The 23,053-nt window shown below is 46.5% G+C and overlaps 1 protein-coding gene and 1 long non-coding RNA gene across 13 annotated transcripts in view; both read left to right on the top strand.

Moving 5' to 3' along the window:
* Positions 1 to 9,942: 9,942 nt before the first annotated feature.
* On the top strand, positions 9,943 to 15,149 carry LOC309619774. Its single transcript, XR_014239204.1, has 2 exons — positions 9,943 to 14,704; positions 14,831 to 15,149. It is a non-coding gene; the product is annotated as an uncharacterized lncRNA (long non-coding RNA).
* A 1,477-nt stretch (positions 15,150 to 16,626) lies between these two features.
* Positions 16,627 to 23,053, top strand: part of FBXO25 (F-box protein 25) — a 60,100-nt gene continuing 53,673 nt past the window's right edge. For 4 of the 12 annotated variants that reach the window (XM_082375308.1, XM_082375316.1, XM_082375318.1 and 1 more), the window contains exon 1: positions 17,098 to 17,224. The gene's annotated coding sequence lies outside the window, so the exon portion shown is untranslated. Of the gene's footprint in view, positions 16,782 to 17,088; positions 17,225 to 23,053 lie in introns of those variants that run through there. The other 8 variants (XM_082375310.1, XM_082375311.1, XM_082375312.1 and 5 more) reach the window with 6 other exon arrangements.

A 23,053-nucleotide genomic window follows, 5' to 3' on the forward strand; every position in this document is an offset into this window, starting at 1 on the left:
GAAGGGTTAATTAAATGACATTATATAAACCACCTTCACGTGCTTTAAAAAACATTTCCATCCCTCTTTTCCGAGTGAACTCCAGTTCCTGGCTGGTCCACGGGTGACGGCTGTGCTGTGGCGTCGGCGTGGGGACTTCTGACAGCTGTGCTGATGAGGACGGTGTGTGGCTCTCAGGGACACTCACAATGCACCGGGCTCTGCCCAAGTCCGAAGAAGACTGATCACCGTGCACTCAGCCATCACTACACTGCTGGGGGGGAGGGGAGGGTGGGGCAGGTACCACTACCGTGTTTTGCAAAAGAGAAAACAAGGAGGCACAGGGGCTTAAGGGCCTGCCGCGGGCGGGCGAGCTGGGGCTGAGCCTGTCGGTCTGGCCCCTTCACCACCGTCTCGTGAACAGTTTCCATGATGAAAGCAGAGGCACTGTTGGGTGGATCCTGCATCCTGATAACCCGTCAGCTTCAGTCATCAAACCCGCGTCCCCTGCTGCTCACCGTCCTCTGTAAACCTCCTCCCATCTCGTGTTCATTCAGTGGGAGGCTCATTCCTTCAGCAAACATTGCCGGAGCACCATCGAAGTGTGGGTTCTTAGAACTGTGTCACAGCTCCGATGGGGAACAGAACAGAACTGCACTCCCCCACGGAGATTACAGTCCAGCTCGGAGAGGCGCACCTGAAGTCACTTGGTAATAAATTAAAGGTTGTAACTGCGACAGTGGCTCAGAGGGACAGAGGGGCTGGACTGAGAGTTTGGAGGGTCGAGGGGCACCAGCAGGAAATGCCTGCGCGAGCTGAGTAGATGGTGGCGAGGCAGTGGGGATGCAGGGGTCCTCTTGGTGGGAGCCTGGAGCACCAGTGGGGTGGAATTCACAGATGGCGCAAGTCAGGACAGTCCCGCTTCCAGTGAGAGGCGTTGGTGGCTCAGTGGCAACGCTTGTGCCTTTGTCCCCACACTGGACGAAGGCACAAGATCATCTGCCTGTGCAGAACCATTGTTCTGTGAAGACCAGTAACCCATCTGTGGGCAGCAGGGTAAGGCCCCAGAGATGTCCAAGTCCTAATCCCCAGGAACAGTGACTACCTTAGGCTAAGCGGTAAATGTTGCTTATCAGCTGACCGTGAGGTGGGCGGTCAGCCGGGATCACCCAGGTGGGCCCAGTGTCATCAGGGTCCTTATGAGTGAGTGGAGGAACCAGGGAGAGGGGGGCGGGAAATCCTTGGTGGTCAGGGCTGGCTTTGAAGGGGGAGGGTCCCGGGAGCCGAGGAAGGTGGGCAGCCTCCAGAAGCAAGAAAAGGCAAGAAGTGGGTTTTCCGTGGGACACGGCTCTGCCAACACCTTGATTTTAGCTCAGAGAGACCCCTTTCCGTTTCTGAGCTCCAGAACCATAAAGTGATAAATTTGAGTGTTTTAAACCATTAAGTTTGTGGTAATTTGTTCTAGCAGTGGTAGGAAACTAATACGAATACTATGATTTTTCTTCCTGAATATTTCGTTTACCACACTGACTTGAGTGTGAAACAATAGGTTTGACTGTGAAAATGCAGCTAAGATTGACCTAACCTTCAGCCAGTCAGGCCCAAGCATGTTTCTGAATAATGCCCAACTTGGTGTTTACACCCTCCAGTTTAAAAAATTGATTATAATAGAAATATTAAAAAATGTATTTTTGCTTTTCTCTTGGGTTTTGGATAAAGATATGTAGGATTTAGCATCTCTTATTTCATGTTTCTCCTTTTTATTCAAGATGAAATATTCCCAGAAATGTCAAAATGACACAGACATGTTCAGCGTTTGCTGTTTCCAGGTCGTGGGGCTGGCAGAACTCCTGGCACCTGTGTTAGTATAAAAACTGGAGACCCAGGACCAACACCGAGGTCTGTACTGGTTTGGTTGTTGTCAGATTATATGATCTAAGAATGACGGTTTATAATCACTTCTTTACTATGGTTTATTGTTTTTTTCCCCCTCCAATTTTTTTTTAATGAAATTGTGCTTATACAAATTACTAGTCTTATAAAAGTACAAAAGGGCTTTCACCTAGTTTCTGAAGAATAATAAGATCAGTGTTGTAGGGGAATAAACTGTGGCTGCTTAAGAAAGGCCGAGGACCACCCTTCACACTCCGGCCCCCGTTTCTCAGGTCACACAATCTGTTTCACCAGCTCTAAGGTGTTCCTGACGGTAAGACTCATCTTTATTTTTCTAAACCAAGAGAGAGAAAACACTTCCAATTAAACTATTATGAGCTGTGTAACTAAAGATACATTCTGCCTCCAGAAATGTTAAAATGTGAAAACACGGGTACCCAGAATTGTGGAAACACGGTGGTCCTGAGAGGGGACACATAGAGGCACCAACAGGAACGGGCTGGGCCCCGGGACAGCCGGTGGACAGCCTGGGACACAGGACAGCTTTCCCGTGGGTGAGACGTCCGCCAGGTAAACGGACTTTACCAGCCACACACCTGAAGGCACTAGAGGGGCAGCTTCCAGGGTGCAGCTTCCCCTCCTGGGCCTCGGCTTTCCCACTCGGCTGGGGCTCCTCCTGGGAGCAGTGGCCACGCCAGACTGGCCGGCTGTCCAGTCTGCGGGCCACCTCCCTCATGCACCTTCTGTGGTTTTAGCTCTGGTTCCCAAACGATGGTTTGAAAACCCACTTTACCTCACAATTTCTCATGAACACTACTTGATACTATTGTACTCAGAAATTTTGTGTATTGGGAAAGGGCATGACAAAAAGGTACTATTCAGTAACATTTCAGAAATGTGTGTTTTATTATCACAAATACATCTAGGTACATGCATAGACAGGGGGCCACACGTGAAAGACATTTGATTTTTGGACCACGCTGAGTAGAGGGTCCTTACAACACATGCCTCCAAAATGTGGTTTAGGGCTGAGCCTGGTGCAAGCTCTCAGCTTCGTGCACCCTTCAGAACGAGAACTTTATTTATGTATTTTTTATTTAAGTATAGTTGATTTATAATACCGTGTTAGTTTCAGTTGTACAGCACAGTGATTCAGTTACATGTGGATAACTGAATATATATTCCTTTTAGATTCTTTTCTGTCGTGGTCCAAACGCAGGTTGGAAAAGAATTTCCAGACACAAGGCAGAATGTAAAGAGGATGGAATTTATTAGAGGGAACGGTTGCTGCCAGAACAGCGGGCCGACTTCCTAGTAGTCTGGGAGAGCCGACCCTGAACATGTGCTATTAGTCAGTTTTTATAGCCAGAGAACAAAAAGAATGGTCTGAGGTGAAAATTTCTTTTCTCGATTGGTTGAGGCACATATATATACCTTCCTTCTCTAGGGTGGGAGTGGGACAAGGCAGATGCCTTTCCTTATTTGGGACGAGAGAGGAACAGTCCCGTTGCCCAGGTGGGCTCAGGAATTTCGTTCCCATCTCAACATGGCGCGGAGGGCGAGAGAGTCCGGTGGGGTGTGTAACACAAACTTTTTCAGGCAGGGCTGTCCTTTGTCCTTGAAGCACCATTGTCCTTGGAGCACCACATTTTCCCTTATAGGTTATTACAGAATATTGAGTAGAGTTCCCTGTGCTACACAGTAGGTCCTTGTTGGTTATCTATTTTATACGTAGTGGTGTGTATCTGTTAATCCCAACCACGAGAGCTGTATTTAAAGCCACCCTGGGCCCTCCCGAGCGTTCCAGCCTGAACTTCCACCCCAGCCCCTACCCCCGCCCTCGGCCATTGTGCTGCTAAATACAATCTCTTACTGTGTTTTAAATAGTGCCGGATGCCTCACTGTCATTTATTGTAGTCACGTACGTGGGCCTTTGCTTTCAGTAATATTTAAAGCTGTGCCTAATTAGATTTAACTCCATTTGCTTGAAGACTTCTTAAGAATCCTTTGCAAGGTGGATTAGTGCTCCAAACTCATGTGAAGTCTGGGTGTTTATTTATCCGCTTATTTTAAAGGATGGAATGCCTACCTCACACTTTTAGGTCTTATTCCCTTCTTCCCACTGGAGATTGGAAGGAAGGCTAGCGGGAAAGAGTCTGCGGTGAAAGAACTGTTCCCCCAGCCTTGTGCTCTCTGCGGGGGTGTCTTAACCTCATCTCAGGGCCGAGGGGGATTGTTCAAAGCCCAAAAGCTGCCTCTGGAGTCCGGTGAACCGACCTATGAAGCTGCTGCTGACAGCCCTCAGGGTGGTCTTTTTTCCTTTTTAAAAATCTGCTTTTGCTTTATTTGTTTCCATTGCATTTGTTTTTCTTCCCTAGGAGACATTGCAGCGATGGCCCATAGGGGAGGGTGAATAATTACCCGGGTGAACAGAGGGGCACACAGCACGCTGGCGGGCGTGCGAGCAGGTGGCCAGGAGGGGCTCTGTCCCTGACGGACGGTCTGGCTGATGCCGAGGGCTTGAGCGGCCAAGGGCCTCTGCTGAGAAGTCTGCTCCCTCAGAGGGGGGCCGACGGCCCAACCCAGAGCCCAGGAAGCCGCGAGCCCCAGGGGCCACGGGTGGGCTCGCTGCAGGTGGGAGCTGCCCGCAGGGAGAGCATTTGCCCGCCGCCCAGCCTCCTCCTCTCCCACCCGGTCCCCCCCACCCCATCATCAACCCCCTTATCTTACAGCTCGGGAGGTCAGGGTCCTACTAGGTGTTGGCAGGGGAGGGTTCCTTCTGGCGCCCAGAGGAGAATCCACGTCTTTGTTTTTTCTAGCTCTAGAGGCTGCCTGCGCGCCCAACAGGCAGGACCCACAGCAGGCGGCCAGTAGGGGAGCAGGGTGGGGCCCCAGGGCTGTGCAGGGCCGGGCCTGCGGGCGGGAAGGAGGACGCAAATCTACAGCCTTCCAGAGCCCCCAGGCCCGGAGCTGAGATGCGCCTGAGCTCAGGGCATGGCCCGCCAGTCTCCAGGGTCCAGGCTGGCAGGTAAGCAGCCTGGATGGTGCCACCCCTATGGTTCTACAAGTAAAAAGCGAACAAATTGAAAATCAACAATGCTTCTTAGACCCCTCAGAGAACTGAGATCACAGGGCAAACCCAAGGTCTGACCTGAGGTGGGGAGAAAACAGAACTGAGAGGCTCTTGTGAAGGTCACGGTCCCAGTCGCTGGCACCCTCAAACCTGAGAGGTAATCACACTCTCCACGATGCCCATGTCCCCGCCCCCTGTCCCCCACACCCGCGTCGCTGCTCCCCAGGCCTCTGCCCCCCAAACCCACGTGCCTGCCCCCATGCACCCTCGTCCCTTGGACTGGGCTCCTAGGCACAGGGGATTCCAGTGGAAAACACTGCACGTCTTGATCTCAGGTGGCCTCGGCCTGAGGCAGGATTTCGGCTCCCGGCCAGAGATTGAAGTCGGGCCGCGGCAGTGAGGGCACTGAATCCCGGCCACTAGACCAGCAGCCAGTGACAAGGCCCTGGCCCTTCAGCTTTGTAGAAATGAATTTCCACAAAGAGACGGAAAGCAGTGAAACAAAGTGTTTATTAGGAGGAAAAAGAGTACGTGTGGATAGACACATGGGTGGACTCAGAGAGTCCCGCCCTCGTGGTAGTTTGACTCACTTATATGCGGCAGTTCTTCCAGGTTTCCTCCGGCCATTCATCTTGCTTTGTCTGGCTCTGAGTCTGTATTTGGTTTATCTCAAGGTCCTGCCCTGTGTGTGCGTGCATCTCTTAGCCAAGATGGATTCTAGCGCAGAGGCCTGTGGGTAGGTTGACATCACCTACTATGGGGTGGCGCCCCCTCCTGTTGACCCCCAGGAGCCTTTCTGCACGTGTGTAATCGGGAAGTCTCCTTGACCTCGAGAATGAGGAATATGAGGTCTCGTTATCTCTTACCTGGGCTGGGCTCAGGTCCTCCTCCCTCCTGCTGCTGTCTTCGTCTTGAAGTATCTGTCCAGGGGGACAGACTCTAGCAGCTCAGCCTGGGGCCATCTATCTCCTGCCTCACCAGCTCGCCCCACACCCACGTCCTATCGACAGGGCTCCGACGAACAGGGGATTCCAGCGGAAAACACTGCACGTCTGAGACCTTGTTTAAGGGGAACTGCCTCTCCTATGTCTCACTTCTAAACAGTAAATTGTTTAGTTACACATTTAACAAACCACCTTGTGAGAGCCGTAACACGAATGGAACTTCACATGCAAATCCACTATAAACAGCATCGTGGCATCTACTCATCAGCAATAAGGAAACGTTACTATGTTTCCATAACCATAAACCGCTTGTCCTGGGTTATCAGGAGGTCTTCCCTCTCACCAGGAATGAATGCGTAGCTCAGGCGGTCCCACCTCTGCAGCCTATTCCCTGGCATTGACTCTGCTCACCCAGGGTGAACACAGGACTGGCGCGCGCGTTCCCCAGCCCCAGGGACTACACCGTCCCTCCTGGGTTTCCTAAACCCTGTCCACACCGGTGCACATAGTCCCTTTATTAAATCCTCCTTCAACTACCCCCATTTGAATGTTCCATCCTTCCCTATGGGGATCCTGCCACATCTGAGGAGGTAGAGAGGGATCTAGTATGTAATACAGACCTCTTTCCACTGGCTTTGTCAAAATAAATGCCTGTAGTTGCTAGAAAAAGCATGTGGTTTTCTGTACCTTAACCCAGATGGTGTGAATGCGTGAAATTTCATTGAGCCATCTCACCTCTTCTGGGGAGACTGGCGGGCAGAAGGAATGCCAAAGCACAGGTTAAATTAAACCCCAGGAAGCCGGAAGAGCCGGAGAATTCTGATTTGCCGCACTTTTGGCAAGGCCCTGCTGTAGAACGGTATTTTCTTTTTATTTTTGCACTTTTCTTAACCGAAATACTGTCTGAAATACTTTTACCATTTTCCTGTTGCCACTATGAAAAGCACTGTTGGGGAACTGACACTGGGTCAAGTGGGCAAGGGTTATTTAACATATAGTTTTGTATTAGAAATTGTGGTCCTGTTCTCTTGACGCCATTCCCTGGAAAAGCCCTTGTTTGCGCTCAGAGACCAGCATTGTATAGGACGTCGAGCAAATGTTTTCCACGCGCACACAGTGTTTACAGAGCAGGAGCAATCGCGTTTTGATTCTGTCCTCTTGTGTCACATTTGGCGCTGACACTGGGCTGAGTTCCAGATGCAGTGGACGTCTGTGTGAACTGGGCCTTGCCCCTCTTAGACCTCGCCCCTCTTAGAGCTCAGCTGTTCTGTGAAAGTTCTTGGGTTGATTATGAGATGCCAGCCTCTCTGCTGTGTCCCCTGTGGAACGTCAGACACATGACAACTGCAGACCACAGAGGTCGGGCCCTGTGCGCCGTCACCCGCGGGGTCTCCCCCACCCAGCAGCGGTGTTTAGGCTGCAGGATGGGGAGCCCTCTGGGCACCGCGGGGAGCACAAGTTTTGCCCAGATTTCTCTGATTCAAACAGTAACTGCTTTCGCTTGTTTTACACATTAATTGAAAGCCCAGTCATTGGAACAAAGAGTTTGAGGGCTTAACACAAATAGGAAACAACTGATCTAAAGCAGGGGCTTCCAAATCTGGCTGCAGAGAATCAACTGGAAAGACTTTGGGTAACAGAAGTGTGCGGGGTTTACCATGATCAAAGTGAAGAGAATCTCACAGGGATGGGATGGCAGCTTTCACAAGCTCGTTGGGTGATCCTCGTGCACACATCCTGGCGAGCTTGGGAAACGTTCGTCTGGACCAGCAGTTGAAACCGTACTGTGCCTTAGAATCTCCTGAGTAGCTTGTAGATTAGCAGCTGCCCAGACCTCAGCCCCAGAAATTCTGACTGAGAAGCCACAGGTGTGCCTGGGATGCTGCATTTAAATAAACGCACCAGACGATTCTAATGTAAGTAGTTTGAGGGCCGCGTGCAGAGAAACACGCGAACACAGTTAACGGCATGTGTGCCCTGTGGTGGACCTTCCCTCTTCCAAAGGTGAACGTTTCCTGCATAGCTATCTGAGGCTTAAAAACAGGGCTTCTTTTAAAAACAACAGTGGTTGTTTCCGAGTGGTGGAATTATGGATGGTTTGTAGATATTTATTCTTTATGCTTGTCTGTATTTTCTAATTTTCGTTAAACGTGTAGTATATTCCATCTACTGTATTGTTTCAGTAATAAAATAATAGTGATCAATAATTTTAAAATATGATAAAGAGGAATACAACTGAAAAATCTGTCTCCTTTCTAAGCAACAAGTTTAGAAAGACATTCTTGCCCATTTTTTAGAGTTTGGTTCTTGGTCTCCTTTTCCATAGTACTCATGTCATGTGTGTTACATAGATTTCCCAAGGTAGCTCATTACAGCCTATTTAACCAACAGCAGCTGACACGAGTGTTTGATCTTTTCACGTGTGCTGTCTGCTTTATAAACCGCAAGCTGTGTTGTCCTGCTCCACCTTTTTTGTCTTCTATTGTCTTTTTATTTTCTTCTGCCTCTTATTGTTTGCGCTCACATTTCCCTTATTCCTCATCCTCTCCTGCCATCCCCACTTTGAATCTCTAGTTAATACAGGAAAAGCTTCAGGCAAAGCACAGACAATGGTAGCTTTACAAGGCACTAATCCCATTCATGAGAGCTCTGCCCTCGGGGTTCAAGCACCTCCCAAAGGCCTCACCTCCTAATGCCATCACATCAGGCATTAGGATTTCAACTTGTGGATTTTGAGGGGACAAACTTTCAGGCCATAGTAACATCAAACTTTATCAAGTAAATAAGCAACATAATCTGGAAATATCTCCATTTACCAACCCTCCTGGTATATTCCTTCAAGTCTGTTGTGAGATCAATAGAATCTTCTGGTCTAGAACATGAACATGCATATTTAACATTTTTTATATGAAGGATGTGTTTCATTGATTTGTTCATTCATTTATTTATTCAGCAAGTATCTAAGTGTCTAGTATGTACCAGGCACTGTCCTGGGAGCCGGGATGCATTGGTGAACAAAAGAGAAAAAAGAAAATTCTGCCCTGGTGAAGCTTACATCCTGGGGTAATTAATAAATTAATAAATTAATTAATACATTAATAAGGGTGAAAAATAGACCAGTGTGAGGGGGTTTCTGAGTGTCTGGGGGAGGTTGCAATTTTAACTGAAATACTAAAGGTAGGTCTAATGAGAAGGCAACCTGTGAGCGGAGCCTTGATAAGGTAGGAAGCCATCATATGTAAACGTATGATACTTGCAAGTCACCTGAAGGCCCAGCTTTCGCAAGATCTTGTGCAAACACTGTCTACCGGGCAATTTTCCTTCCATCTCAGGATAAGACAAGGCAGAGCAAGGGGGCACTTCCCTTGTAACAGCAGGAATCACAGCAAATCTGTGTTTCCTTCTTGTAAATGCCCTTTTAAGGTTTTATAGCTCTAACAACCATTGTAGACAGCACAATTGTCCTTCAGTCAAAGGAGAAACATCTATATAAAGTAGGTTATTTATTTTCCTCTCAAGATTTTTCTTTAAAATACATGCAATTTCCATGGACCTATGAGGCTCTCTGGCTTAGAACGCTGGCTGAATATTTTCCATCAGTACACTTTTTCTCCTGGTAGGGAAGGATAATATCTTGAAATATGAATCTCCCTGACTTGCATTTATCTACTCCCTTGTATGTGACTTTGCACTAGTTAGAACATCCACGTTGCCTTGAAAAGAAGTAGGAGTTTTAGAGCTGGAATCAGAAGCAGAAGAAAGGGTAAATGTTTGATTTATTTTGCTGCAACAAGTCAACATGAGGCAGTGGAGCCAAGAAACAGAAAGTAAGCTCCTGTCTCTAGACTTTGCTGCATCACTGGGGCAACTTGACAGGGTCACTTAAGCAGCCACACTAATCCTTGGGATTTCCATCGGCAGCTGCCTACACATCAGACCCATGGGTCACAGAGACGAGAGACCCCAGCTGTGCACAAAACCTCACCAAGTCCCAACCAAGTAGCTACACTGGGGACCCTCCACTGTCCTCCACAGCTCCGGACACGTGTAAGTTCCCTCCTCGGTTTGGTTGTGCCTCAAGGTTTCCCCATTATATCTATAAAATATGCACCTGGGATTGGGCTCCCTGCCTAAGCATGGTCCTAGCTTTGGCATCTGCTTTTCTCTACTTCTGCCCACTCAGACATAGTACAGAAGTTCTTCTCGGAAGAATGACTTCAGCAGAGAAGTTGCAAGCAGTTATGTGCCATAACTTAGGTACTCTTCAAATGTTAGGCTTTCACCAATGCTACACCCACCAGTGGCTCACGTCACTTATGTTGCTCTGGGTTTCATGTTGCAGTAAAAGCAAAGAGCATTTGTAGAAAGACTGAGCAAAATTGTTGGTATTTTTGCTGTTCTTTGCTTCCCCTGTCCTTGGAGGTGGATTGAGACACCTGGAATGAGGCTCTGTGGGCCAGCAGACAGAAAAAAGGTGAGCCGTCACGGGGCCAGGAAGTGCCTCCTCTGTTTAGACATCTCTGTGAGTGCGGGTCCTGGTGTGCACAGAAACAAATTCTGGCCCTCGTACACACCTACTCTCCTGGCTCTGGCTGCCTTTATCAACTCGGTCCCACAGATGCAGACTCCCTAATGGCGCGAATTCATACTCTTTCTGTCCTGCCATCCTCAGCATTTCAGATGAAGCTGAGATTTTCATCTGAACAGAGAAGCTAAATTTCTGTGTTCTGGTTATATAGTTCCACGTGTGCATTAGACACTTTTTTCCAACAGATGAGAATCATTTCTGTTGACATTTTCAACCATTCAATTCCACTTGCTTTTGTAAATTAGATTTGCTTTAACTTCATTTTCTCCCAGACATTATTGGAAGAATGATTACGGAGCCCATTAACCATTTCATCATTTTATTGCTAATAGCCAAACCAGAATTAATTTTCCAAAATTATGTAGCACATTACCATAATGATTTAACTAAAACCCAGGTGTATTTAAAATACTGCCTTTCTATTGTTTCTGTTTCTTTTTAAAAATGTTTTATTTCATTTTATTTATTTATTTATTTTGGCTGCATTGGGTCTTTGTTGCTGCATGTGGGCTTTCTCTAGTTGCGGCCAGCAGGGGCTACTCTTTGTTGCCGTGCGTGGGCCTCTCATCGTGGCGGCCTCTCTTGCTGTGGAGCACAGGCTCTAGGTGTCTGGGCTTCAGTAGTTGTGGCACATGGGCTCAGTAGTTGTGGTGCACGGGCCCAGCTGCTCCGTGGCATGTGGGATCTTCCCGGACCAGGGCTGGAACCCGTGTCCCCTGCATTGGCAGGCGGACTCTTACCCACTGCGCCACCAGGGAAGCCCCTGTTTATTTTCAATTCTATCAAAAAGCAGTAAACTTCTGCTGACAAAATTGCTTGGAAAAACCCAGTTGTTCAGCAGGCAATGTTGCTGTTTTCCATTTATTAGGTTTCTACTGTAGCCCTGGTGACGGGGCATCTGTGGCACATTGCCTTCATTTGTACGACTAGTGACCCTAACCAGGAACTCGGAAAATTCTCATGGCTGGACATGAGAGGATCTGCTCATGCCTCTTCTTTCAAAGAAGGGTCCCCTTAATAGACTTTGCTCATCTCACCCAGAGGCTGAACCTCTGTGCTTCCTCCCAGGAGGGTATGGTCAGTCGTCCCCCATTCAGCAGAGGGACAGAGTCATGATGGGCAGGAGACCACGGTGACCTAAGGTGACTGGAAGTCTGGGCCAGTCAGAGAGCAGCCCAGCAATGCTGTTGATAAAAGGCTACAGACATCTTAGCGACCACGCCCAACCCATGGTGGTCTCGCATTTGCTGGACGTGGGGAGAGGGATCTGGGACTTCCAGGCTCAGACACAGAGACCATCTGCTGTGTTAGGGGAAGAAAACCATGTTTGGCATGGGAGGCTCGGCTCCAGCTCTGCCGTTCCTCCACCAGCTGAGTCTTGAGGGTGTGGTCTTATCTACAAGGACGGATTCGGCTCCACGCCGAGTTCTCTCTTGGTTCTAACAATCTATCGAAGTTTATCCCATTGCTTGGATCTCACAGAAAGCAATATAGAAACAGGAGAAGCACATGCCAGCACGGAAATAACCATGCAGAGGACGAGCAAACTTCAATACCGTATCTGAGGTGACTCTGAAGGGGACTTGTTCCCACTGCTCCAGCTGTGGTCGTGTGTGTAGATCAAACGATGTTGGCTGGCTCCCCTCTCCACCGAGAATTCTACTTTCAGGGCTCTGTAAAGTGTCAGACCCTAGTCCCTGCCTTCAGAGAGCTCACGGTCTTCACGGAAAGCTGAGATGTTTTTATAAGTCGAGGGCAGGGCGAGCTGGGATTTAAGTAACTGAAAGGAGTTACAGGAAACTGTGGTTGTCTGGTGACTGGTAACGACTCAAGCACTGGAGGGCTGGGGGAAGGAGGATCACCTAAAACAGGCCTCTCAGGGGGGCGCCTCCCAGGGAGGTGGACACGCAGTGATGGCGTCACACAAGCTAAGTCACACCCTGGATCCACGTCTGCCTACTTGTGGGGTCCCGGCAAGGCTACTGAGCTTTCTCGAAGCCTCGGGGCCTCGTCTTCAAGACACAGTAATAACAGGATTGACCTTTCAGGGTTATTCGGAGCATAAGGCAAGCAGAGTGCTTGAGCACAGCCGGGTGTGCAGTGAACAGTAAGTAAAGGTTAGCCATTTACACCATCACTGTCATGATCAAAGCTGTCATTGTTATCAGCATAAAAAGAGAGGGTTGGTCTGAGCCTTGAGGAGCGGGGTCATGTGGGCAGGCTGAGAATAACTCGGGACTTCATGGAGATGCTCCCTTGAATCCGTGGATGGAATTTCAAGACACCAGAACTGGGAGAGACTTAGAGACTTACCATTTTTGTTTCTAGATTGAAGTGCCTGCTTTCTGAGATTTACATTAGAGGAAAGGGAGCCCGGCTCTAAGAGGTGTTACCGAAAACGTCTGCCCTGTTAGAGTCCGTATTAAGTTAGGAAACTATGTTTTTCCCCCTCACCTGCCAAAGTGAATTTTAGTATCTTCTTATGACTGCTCAGGCTAAAGTGATTTCCCTGCACCTGTGACCCCCATCAAAGTTCACTTGTGCGAATGACCTGGGGTCATTCCTTGGGGTCTTTTGAATTTTCATTTAAATGTTCGATTGCTAACACTTCTTCATGTATTTCCTGCCTCAATCACAGACCACAAGCTCCTAGCAGGCAGGGAAGGTTTCTACATTTCTGCAGTTCCCACAACTCTTAATATGATTCTGGGTGTGGGGTAAGCCCTCAACATATTTGCTGGTTGTTTGATTTTTTAAATTCAATATGTTGCATAAAATTTGGCCAGGAATATGTCAGATAGAAACGTTCCTCCCAAAGAAAAAATATGTATTGGCTTGTCGAGGTTTAACATACTTCCAGTGGAATGCGCGGTGATATTTAACACAGGCATAGTCTCATCCCAAACTACACCAGACACTCCCATCACCCCAGAAGGTTGCCCTGTCCCTACCCTGGCCCCGCAAAGCCACCACGGGCGTGATTCTATCGCATTTCACACGAATGGAGTCACACGGCATATACTTCTGTGTCTGCATTCCTTCACTAAGATACTATTCTTGACAAGTGTCCACGCTGTCACACGTATCAGCGGCTCATTCTCTTTCCACGGCTTGAATATTCCAGTCTGTTAGTCCACTTCCTTGCAGACAGATATCTAGGTTGTTCCAAGGAATAAACTGCTACGAACATTATTGTACACGCTCCTCGTGGCCATGTTTTCATTTATCTTTGATAAATACCTAGGGTGGAACGTGCGGGGGCATCTGTATTAATGTAAACATGTCCATGAGTGGAGTTAGAGACAGCCTTGATACCGAGCAGGGCCCAGTGGGGCTCCTGGGCACAAAATCCTTCCTGTGTCCCCATTTCTTTGATTATAGGAAACAGGCTTCAGTCAGCCTCCATGACCTTCCATGAGTTCCATGGGGCAGATTCAAGCAGTTGTTAATTAGGGAAGGGAGGGGGTGTGAGACAAGGGAGGAGGAGTCAAGAGAAACAGTAGAGCAGCCTTGGGGCAGGGTCCTGGTTCCCCATCAAGGGATACACAGAACAACATCTTTGAGCTGTTTTGCAGGTACTGAGACCCCCACCAGGTGGGAGAAGTTAACGGTTAATGGCATACTGCCCACAGAGGCCGGATTCGGCTTCAGCTCTGCGCCAGGCGAACAGGGAGGGTTTGGAGCTGGGTGAGGAGTTGTGGGCTTGCAAACCGGCTGCTCTCAGGATGAAGCCTGATGACGACACGTCTTGTCCGGCAAGTACGAGTTTCAAAAGTGGAGGGATGAGGCGCCTGCAGGTTCTGTGCAGTCAGCGGTCACATCCCTCCGTCCCACGCTTACCACGTGCTCCTGGCCACCTCTTAGTTCAGGATCCTAAGATTCTATTCCGATTCCTATTTGAAAGATAAGGAGGCCCAAGACGGAGAGGAGATCTGAAACAAGCCAGCAAACACAAGCTATCTCCTCCTCTGCCCTGGCCATCGCTGCCTGCTGGCCTGGAGGCATCTGTCAGAGAGGTGCTTTTGGCCCAGGCCTCTCCATATTTTGTACGTCTTTATAGCCATCACCCCATTTTCTGTGTATTTGCTGTCCTGTACCTGCCTTGAACAGTGAGCTCCTGAAAATCAGGGACTTCAGCTTCACATCCTCACCGCCTGCCATGGTGCCCAGCATGTGGTCTGTGTGGTCACCCTAATGTACCTACTGCTCTACCAAGTCTGCACCAAGGTGACAGGGTTTTGTTTGGGTAGTTTGGTTTGGTTATTTCGCACCCCAGTATTATCGTTGCATAGAAAACAGAATTAGTCTTCATGTATTGTATAAAGATGCCATTAAACATCTTATGTGTTCCAGACAGGGTGGAGCATGGAAAAAGAGACAATTCCCTGAGCCTGGAAGGAGCAAAGCTGAGCTTGTCTCCAGAGGATCAGGGACACACTCCCCAGCGGTGTAGCGGCCTTCAGGATGCATGGGGGCCCCGTGCTGGCCGTACCCCAAGCCCCCGGTGAGGCATGGAGGCACCAGCACGCCTGTGACCAGTGACTGCCCCAGCTCACTGCTACGGCGGACCCCAACTTTGGGGAGGGGCTGCAACAATGTGTTTAAGTGTCCCCAAATCCTTGGATCGAATCACAATTGGATTATTTTTAGGAAAATAAAGAACTCGAAATTCTCCCTCGTCCCAGTTGATAGACTTGTTAGATGAAGGGACGGCTCTCCCCTCACTCCCGGGGCTCCACAGCGCCCAGCCACACCCTGCCTTTGCAGAGCATCTTCCTGCCCCTCTGCTGCTTTCTCCTCCTCCACTGGTGAAGTTTCTAGAGGGCCGTGAACATGCCCCTCTTTACAAGCAGAAAGCTAAGTGTGCTCTCAGAGATATTTGCTGGACGGAATTGACCTGAACCACGTGGGGGGGCCCCTGCGTTTCTCTGCGGATGGCTGTCACTTTGCTTCCTCTCAATCCAGCCAGTGGAACTCCTTCACAAGGAGCTATGTGGACGCTGGCCAATTAGTCTAGACTTCATACTCCTCTAAGCCCCGTGGGGTGCCGGCGGGGCTCTCGCCCTGGCAATGTCGACCACAACTCCACTTGCACTTGTCTTTGGCCCAACAATTCCAATGATAATTTACTCGCACACACACCACCCCACAAATTTAAAAAAGAAACCAAAACCGCCCATGCATACAGCTACTCATTTATTTTTAACGGCAAAATATTGGAAAGAACCGAACGCTCATCCATGGACGATACCTAAAACTAGGAAAAGAAGGGGGCGGTTCTTAAATTGGGGATATGCAAGCAACACTGCTGACCTCTGTCCGTAATCACTTTTCCTCTATTTTAAAAGCTTGTAAAGAACACTATTGTAATAAGCACGAGGAATAATTTACAAAAAATTTTTCTAAAATATGAATACCTACTATATTTTACACATTTTACAAAAAGAAAAATACTAAGATCAAATACTTATGTCTTGCTCACCATACCCCAGGTACTGTTTTTAATGTTTGACCATGTTAATTCAATTTTCATAAAGATCCTGTGAGGTAAGCCCCGCTGCCGGCTCCATTTTACTTGCGGGGAAAGTGAGGCAGAGAGAGGTTCAGGCCTTAGTTAATGCCCACGCCTCTCGGCAGCCGGTCCGGCTCCGACCCGGCCGAGAGCTCGCACTGGCCAGAACCGGGGGCCCTGCTCCTACCCTGCCCTCTGGAACCCCACATTCTTGTCTCCTAACTGGGAAAACCCCACTAAATCGTTTATAAATACAAAGTACTTGGGCCTTAAAACTCAGTATACAAGGTAACGAGGTGCACAGGGGGATTGGGGGCAAATCGAAGCTGCATTCCCGAAATTCAGGTTGGGTTGGAAAGCTGAGCAGGTTGGGGTAAGCGGATTGGAGTATCTGTCTGCAGTCGGCCCGGCAGTCAAGACCCAGGTGACCCACGCCTTCTCTGCTACCTCAGCACCTGGAGCCTCTCGGCGCCCAGACGCCCCCTCCACCTCCCCCACCAGCCCCACGGGCCGCACAGACTGCGCACGCGCGGGCAGCGGCACCGGGGTGGGGGGGGGGCCGGGAGCGATGCCCACTGCGCACGCGCGCGCCGTCGACTCAGGGATCAACGTAGCAACACGGCCGCGCGGAGCCGCGCTGGCCAATCAGCGCGGCCGGGGGCGGGGCTTCCCCGCGGCGGCTCCCGGGTAGGCGGTGGGCGATTTCCGGCAATAAATCCCGACGGGCCGCCGTCAGGTGCCGGCTGAGGGTTGTCAGTGCGCCAGGTGGGGCCCGGACCGTCGGCGCGCCAGGTAAGGACTGGGACGCCGCGCGCGCTAGGTGGGGACTATGGGCGTCCGCGCGTCAGGTGGGGACGGAGGCAGTCTGCCCGCCACACGGCGCGGCCCACCCGTCCTCAACCCCACGCCCACCCTCCGCGTCCCGCAACCCAGCTCCCCTCCCGCCCCAGCATGAACCCGCCCCCACCGGGTCGGCCCCCTCCTCCCCCGGCCCGGGGCCTCCGGGACCACCCCTCCCCGGCCCGGCGTCTCCGGCGTCCGCCCTCCGGCCTCTTCCTCCCCCGGCCCGGGGCCTCCGGGACCACCCCTCCCGCGCGGGCACCTGCCCGGGCCTGTCCTCGTCCTCCCGGCGTCCGTCCTCTGCTCCCGTTCTGCTCCGGCTCCAGCCCCTCTTCGGTTGCTTTTCTTATATTTCTTGAGCGGACGCGTTTCAATTTTGCGTCCTTCTCTTCGCGGTAAGCTCCGTTTGGACCCTTCTCCCAGCCCTGGCCCTGCTCAGACTCATCTTGAAGGAGTGTGGGGAATCGTGCCTTTTCCAGCGGAGCCCTCCTTTCTTGCCTCTTCCAAATCCTTACCTCCAGCCCTAATCACAAAAGACACGCTTTCCCTTATTGTTTCGTGTTCCACTTTCCCCTCTTACGGGAATGTTTTCCGTTTCCGTGAGGCATCCGTGATTATCTCTCAGGCCTTCTTGCAGTAAACCCCATTTCTGATTCTCAGCCCTCGGTTTATCATTTCTTGATGGTCTTTCTGGATCAGATTCTTCCACATTTATAAGCCGTATTCATGTTTGACCCTCAATTATTTGGAAATCTTGTAAGGAAGAGAAAGCAATAGAAAAAGCCAAATGCTTATCAAATAGAGGATCAGTCATTCTTATCTCAGAACAATGCAAATTATTTTCTCAAAATTTATGATGAAATTTCCAGTATAAGAAATACTGGAAGAGAAACTCCTTTGCCAGCTTTTTTCTCTGAATATGAAAGTGCCTTTTATTTTCACTGTAACTTGTTTGTTTATCTGTTTGTAATGTGTTTAGCCATAGCTCTTGCTCTACAGGTATAGTCTTTATTGTTCTGAAAATCAGTTTAGTAACTGAAGAGAGTAAGTACTGTTACACATGTAACCTTTTCAGATTTTTTAGAGCTGTTTCCTGTCGTGTTTTCCTTGTCTTAGTGTTTTTATATTTAGATCATTCATTACTTTAGATCATATCTGATGATGTATGACATATAAGCTAAAAAATGTAAGAAAAAAAAAAACTCCTGCAGTTTCATGACATCTGTTTCTAATAGGGTGTTCAGGAATTGCTGTTTTAAAAATATAGTGGTAGAGTGTGGATTGAGATTCCATGACTGTAAATCCCAGCTCCACCAAATTTTTTGCCTCAGTTTCTTCATCTATAAAATAGAGATTTAAAACTTTTAAATGCGGATTGCAGCATTTCCTACCTTATATGGTAGTGTGAGGACTAAATGAGATAAAAGAGGTAAATTGTCTAGGGTGATGCCTAACCCATGCTGAGATCTAGTAAATGTTTGCTGCTGTTATCATTAGTTAACAGAAAGTGTGCTTATTGAAGGAAAGACATTTCTTGTCTTGTGCAGGAGTTTCCACTGGCAAATGAACTTCATGAAGCCCTGTTCTCCTGCAGTGCTTCACCCCCATGTCCTGCCATATAAAATAGAGATTGAGGGAAGATCTACAGCAGATGGCCCCATATGCTCTCTGACATTAGTTGGCATGAAATGTGCACAAAATTGCAGATTGTACCAGCTGTTTTACAAGAGTAGCCACTTTTGAGTAGTTGCTCTTACACATTTAATAATTTTCAGGAGTAATTTCTAGTTCTTATTTTTGTATTTGGAAATTATCAAAACAAAGGTGATTTTAATTAAATTTATAACATGATAGCGATTCAGATCTTTTAGCAGAACAGATGAATACACTTCCATAAAAAATGATGGCTTGTCATCATTCCACAAGTTTAACAGTATTTTTCGATTTGCAAACTTGTTAGATGCTTCAGACTGGGACTATTTTTGAAAATTTGAGTCCGAAGCCTTTCACATTGCAACTCGTGTGTTTTTTCTTTCTTTTCCCTGATGGCTTTTTTGTTATTGTGTGTAATAACTGTGCTTCCAGAATCTCTGCTTTAGTTCATGAACTAAAGTATAAAGTATAAAGATTACATATAAGTATTATATAAGGTTATATATTGTAATAATCTATGATGGGAAAGAATATGAAAAAAAATGTACATAATTGAATCACTTTGCTGTACACCTGAAACTCACACAACATTGTAAATCAACTATACTTCAATTTAAAAAAAGGTTATATGCAAGTGTAAAGCATAAGTATAAAGATTATACACCTATATGGAATGGAATACACACATTTATTTTGAAACAAATCTTTTCCTCTGTGTTGAAAATAAAACTGTTGGAAATGTACTATTTTTATTTCCATGGTCCATTTAGCTGCATTTCACTCCTTCCAGCCCATGGAAATATAAACACTTAGCAGCTGAAAAATTCAGGCTAACTATATCTGTTTCTCACAGAGTTGTTAAAGTCAGTATGAATGATCTGTAGAGTTCTGGTAGTTGTAAAGGAATCAATTATCTTACAGGAAACCCCAAGCTGACTCTTAACTTTACAGCAGAAACTTAGTGTAAATGTTATAGGGATTGCTTGTGAGGCCTGAATATAAGTGCATTAAGTGGTGAGTGGGCATGGTGTCTAAATAGGCAAGTACAATGTGTGTCATCAAGTCTTAAAATATCTTGTTAGCTGAGGTGTTGGTAAGAAGTTTCTGTTGCTTAAGTAGTTGTTCTTTCTGCCTCTGTTCTCCACTTCAGTCTGTCCTTCACGCCCTGGCAAATTATTCTGAAAATAGCACTGCTCACGTTGCTGGATTGCTCAAAAAATTTAATTACTTAGAGAATAAAGTCCACACTTTTGATATTCTGCATTCTCCTAGTCCCCTTTCCAATCTGTTCTCTATTTCAGCCAGCCTATTCTGCTTATTCTCAAACATGTCACATGTATTCCTGTCTTCATTTTTTTCAGCCACCATTTCTGTGATTGGTATTTTTTTCCTTTCTTCATTCACTTAAGATCTAACCATGCTTTAAGGCCAAGCTCATGTCCTAGTTTCTCTTCAGAGGCTTCCCAGGTGGTTTGCTTTTTACTCTGAGTTTCTTTTAGTTATTCTCTCTTTACCACTCATTTAGTACTCATATTACAAGATTGCATGTATGCACATTTATATATATATGTATATATTTAATGAGAAACCAATTTTATTAATTTAAATGTATGAAGACTTCTAAATTCTACAAGAAAGGAAAAAACTAAAATAATAAATTTGTAAAATCTGTGAGCATACAGCTCACAAAAGAAAAAAGGAAACATACTGGGGACAATTCTCCAACTGCATCAGGAATCAAATAATATAGGTTAACAATGTCACCATTTCTGCCTTTCAGATCAGCAAGTCATGTTCTATAAAAATTGTCACATGGGTAATACATTTTCATCTAATAAAAGAAATATTAAAAATAAAAATGCCTCAAATAAAAAATAATGTAAAATCTCTTGAAATTCAAACATACAGAGATATTCACTGTTTACATTTTGCTATATCTGCTTTCAGATTTTTTTTCTATACACACGTGTATAAACTTGTGCCTGCATGTAGAAATACACAGAAGTATCACATATATTTTCCTAAAACTTGCTTTGCTTTCACTTAATATACTGTGAATATCTTTTCACGTTAACAAATATTTGCACAATTATTGTTAATAGCCATTTACAATCCCAGTGTAATAACAAATATATTTAACAAAACCTCTTTTAGATATTTTAATTGTTTATAGTTGTTACAGTTTGTTCCTGTTACAAAGAATTCTTCAAGGGACAGTTTTCTACATAACATCCCCCCTGCCCCGGTTTTATTGAGATATAACTGACATATAGCACTATGTAAGTTTAAGGTGTACAACTTGATGATTTGACTTACATACATCATGAAATGATTACCACAATAGATTTAGTGAACATCTATCATCTCCTATAGATACAACATTAAAGAAAAAGAAAAACTATTTTTCCTCATGATGAGAACTCTTAAGATTTACTGTTTTAATAACTTTAAAATATAATGTGCAGCAGTGTTAATTATCGTGTTGTACATTACATCCTTAGTGCTTATTTATTTTATAACTGTTGGTTTGTACATTTTGACTACACATATGCATATATTTTAAAATATTTTAAATATACTTACATACATTGTGTGTGGAGGGGGTTTTCATTTGTTTTTTTAGTTCCTCAAGGGTTTACTGGTGTACCCTTAGGGAAGGGACACATAAGGTAATAACACATTTAGTCTGTGTTTATATGTTTGTCATTGAAGTAATACTGTATTTGACCTATTAGCAATATTCTGCACAGTTGCCACTTGATTTTTTTATAAACGCAGTTTAAATATGATATTGAGAGATACTTTGGCAATTGTCAGAGGTGGTCCTCACAGACATTCTTCTCTTGTTTGTGTTTTATGAGACTAAATTTGCCGTTTAAGCATTATCTACTACATCATGGTACTTGCCTTCTTTTGTAAAAGTGTTCTCTGGCTTCTGTCTGAAGCTTCATGAAAAAGTATCAGACACCTGCTATTGGAGACAACCTTAAATAATCTGGATGGACTAGACATGGGTGGTGGCTTTTGCATTTTAGGGTGATCAGTAGTTGTGAAACAAGAGCGTAAGATGAGGCTTATCAAAATAGTGTTGAAATTTAAGGAATTATTTTTAATTATCTTCTAAAGAAAGAATTTCAGTTAAACAATATATGACTGAAAAAGATGTGTCTGATTATTACTTAGTTTAGCAAGGTTTTGAGATCCTCTTGGTACAAAGGAAAATTACTTTATCATACGTTTCATGTTGAGCACTTGTAGTTGACACAGGAATATTGTTGAAGAGTTATAATTTCCCTCTGAAATTTTTTTGTCTCTTCTAAGCCAGTATAAATGCCTATTTAATAGCCTATTTTTTGTTAGTTATATTAAATATATTTGGGAGATGGTATTTGAACACTTTCATCTCTTGTGTACTCTATGATATGATGTGATATGATACTTCCACGTTAGTGAAATATCCCAAATCTCCATCGTCGGACGTGAGATTAATATAACACATTACTCTATGGAAACTTTTTGTTGAGTTATCAACTACCTTTTTGTAGCTAAATACGATGTATACTTTTTCATTCTTACCATACTGGCTTCTTTATAACACTTTCCTCTCTGTTGATCATTTCTTTCTTAAACCCGTTCTTCTCTCGCCTTCCCACTTCCCCTACATCCGTGGCTCTTCCTGTTCGGTGTCCTTTCTCGACTCGTCTTCACCTGCTTGTCCCTTCAATGTCAGCGACCCTTGGAGCTGGCTCCTTGGCTTTCTTCTGTCCCCACGCTGTCTGGTCTCTGTCTGGACGGTCTAGATGCTGGTGGTTTTCCTGCCTTGCTCTCCAGCCTTACCCTCCCCTCTGAGCCATTCATTCAGTGATTGTTGAGCTACCCTTGTGCGCCGGGCATCGTTCCAAGTGTTGGGATACAGAGTTGAACAAGACATCGCATTTTCTTGAGGAAGGCAGACTGTAGCCATGTAAGTAATTTCAGACAGCATTTATTACTAGGAAGACACTAGGCGCTGGCAGAGACCGAGTAGCCCTGAGGTCTCTGTGAAGCTCAGATCTGGTTGAATTGCCTCCCTGCGGAGTGGAGGTTCCTTTCTTGGCCACTTGGTGTCCTCAGAGTGCAGTCCAGCTCCTTTGACTTTGTTTGCCCCCAGTGGCTTCTCCATTCTCACTTCCAGCCACTCCCCACTCCCACCTTACATGGTCAGCCTCAGGCCGACTGGACTGTGTACAGGGCTGAGCATCCGTGTTTCATGTTCTGTTGCTTCTAATTTCTGGCATGAGTTTTCTGTTCGGCGTCATACTCCTTTTCTTCCTCACTCCCTGACTGCTTGTTCTTCAGGCATGAGCTGACATGTCCCCTCTGGGAAACCTTTCATGACACGTGCAGGGTTGGGCTAATAAATCCACCAGTCCTCATCCGTGTTAAATCATTTTACTACAACTGAAGTCCTGTGTTACCTTCAGTGTTTTATCTCAGTGTCCAGCTGGCACGTAAGGCACGTGCAGACATTTAAATATTAAGTAAGAATTGTATTCATTAAAGTTAACAAATAAATGTTCTAAATGAAAAGA

This window comes from Balaenoptera borealis (assembly GCF_965194805.1).
Source record: "Balaenoptera borealis genome assembly, chromosome: 21".
NCBI classification, from domain to species: Eukaryota; Metazoa; Chordata; class Mammalia; order Artiodactyla; family Balaenopteridae; genus Balaenoptera; species Balaenoptera borealis.